Raw genomic sequence first — 2,066 nt, 5'->3', positions numbered from 1 at the left:
TTCCTGCAACCTGCAGGAGAGGAAAAAACATGGAGGAGAGATATCAATGTGTGAAAGGGGCTCCACACATCTGCTCTGACAGGCGGTCCTACCCACCAGCACTCTCCCTGGCCAATGAGCATGGACACTGGGACAGATGTCCCACCACCTGCCCTGTCCTGTGATTCACCAGCGCTTCCCAATGCCTATGCTGCACCTGTGGCCAATCAGGATTAAGAAGGGCCCAGCCACAAAATCTCTGCTCCTGAGCAAGCAGCTCCTGCCCCTGAACCTTCCCCCTGCCAAATCAGAAGGCAGCACTGGAAGGAGGCTGCTCCTGAAGTCCCTCAAACTCAGTCTCCATCAATCAGGTGGGTCCAGCTCTGCCCAGCCATGGAAGGGTGCAGGCAGATCAGAGCTGCTCCTGGTGCAAGAGGAGCCTTCTCTCTAGCATCAGGCAGGATCCATACAGGAGCTGGGGGATTTGCTCCCCCATGCCCCAGCACCAGCTTTGCTATTCTCTGCAGACCCCAGGCCTCTTCTGGCTCTGCCTCTTCACAGCCCATGCACTCCCAGCTCTGTGGCCTGGGGAGGCAGCTGCCTGGCCCAGCACAGGAAGCAAATGACTAGAGTGACCACCTAATTGGGCAGGTGCAGATCAAGATCCCCGTGGTGAGGAATGGATTGGGAGCTGGGGGTGCTTCCCATCCAGGGCAGTGCATGGTTCCCAGGACTGGGGTGGGCACATACCCCCCTCCCCAGATGTGTGCGCAGAGTGGGGAGGATGCCCACTGTGGGCTAGGGGCTCCCTGCCCTTCTGCCTTTCCCTTGGGAGCCCCATACCAGTCACACACCCTGCCTGCCCGGCAGTAGTGTTGGCAGCGTTGGCATGGGGTTGTACCCCACACTACTCCTGGGTGGGCAGAGAGCCCCTAGTCCATAGTGGGAAGCCTACATCTACTTGCGCTCTGTTCAGCTCTGGCCATGCTGCCAGCTGCAGGGGGGTGGGTCATGAAGAGGCATGCATGGGTCCTGCCTTTCCATTTTAAAAAGGGGGTCACCCTATAAATGACCCACTTTTCACTGGAGATGAACAATGAAATGGAGACACAGATAAAGCAAAAATGACTGCAAGGCATGTGAGGCATTAGTGTTTGGGAGAGAAGAGACCCTGAGAGTGCCTAGAGTCTAGACGATGTGAGTTTGTCGGGAAGGCCTGAACCACAGCTCTGGGGCTGTTCTACATGGAGAGTGGCACTGTTGGTTCCTCACACACCACCTGGAAGCCTGACTGCTGCCTCCTGTCACCTTGTGTTCAGTCCTGGCACCTAACATGGGAGAAGGTGAAGGGCACTTGCACTCCTTACAGGCACAGAGGATGGCATACTGTCCCTTCTTTCCAAGCTATGAGCCCTTTCTCCAGAGGGAGTCTCTACTGGTTCTTTCAAAAGGAATTTCTACCTTTAACATACAAGGAACTTCAGGCCCTAAATCCCCACTCCCTCCTCTGAAACCAGGAAGGGGGTCTAAGATAATCTTAGTGGGAAAAAGCTCTGACACCACCGCTTATAGAGATCAGGAAGACAGAACAGCAGACATTAGGTGACTGTGTTTCCCCACATAGCATGTTTCATAGTAGCTAGGGTCAGGAGGGACCTGAACAGATCATCTAGCCTGACCCCTTGCCACAGGCAGGAATGAATGCTGGGTTCACAAGACCCCAGACAGGTGATCATCCATCCTCCTCTTGAATATGCCCAAGGTAGGGGCGAGGACCACTTCCCTGGGAAGGTGGTTCCAGATTTTGGCCACCATAACTGTAAGATATTGCCTTCTGAAAAGCAGCTGGAGATTGAACCCAGGACCTCCTACATGCGAAGCAGGCGCTTTACCACTGAGCTACATCCCCCACCACATCCACTGGGCTACATCCCCCAGCACATGTGGATGTGACTTGGCAATGATACAACCTGCAGGAGCAAGAAACACAGAGAAGAGTGATCAGGGCATTAAGGGGCCAGTGACAGCTGCCAAGCCCAGCCCAGACACCCAGCTTCCACTGAGACAAAGCATCAAAAGGAGAGAGA

At 54.7% G+C, this 2,066-nt stretch overlaps 1 protein-coding gene across 1 annotated transcript in view; it reads right to left on the bottom strand.

Moving 5' to 3' along the window:
• The window catches only part of LOC102372525 (NACHT, LRR and PYD domains-containing protein 12-like), a 35,436-nt gene that overhangs the window by 19,522 nt on the left and 13,848 nt on the right, over positions 1-2,066 (bottom strand). The gene's annotated exons all lie outside the window — the stretch shown is intronic.

This window comes from Alligator sinensis, unplaced genomic scaffold, assembly GCF_000455745.1.
Source record: "Alligator sinensis unplaced genomic scaffold, ASM45574v1 scaffold1787_1, whole genome shotgun sequence".
Lineage (NCBI taxonomy): Eukaryota > Metazoa > Chordata > Crocodylia > Alligatoridae > Alligator > Alligator sinensis.
This window is presented reverse-complemented; position numbering and strand designations above follow the sequence as displayed.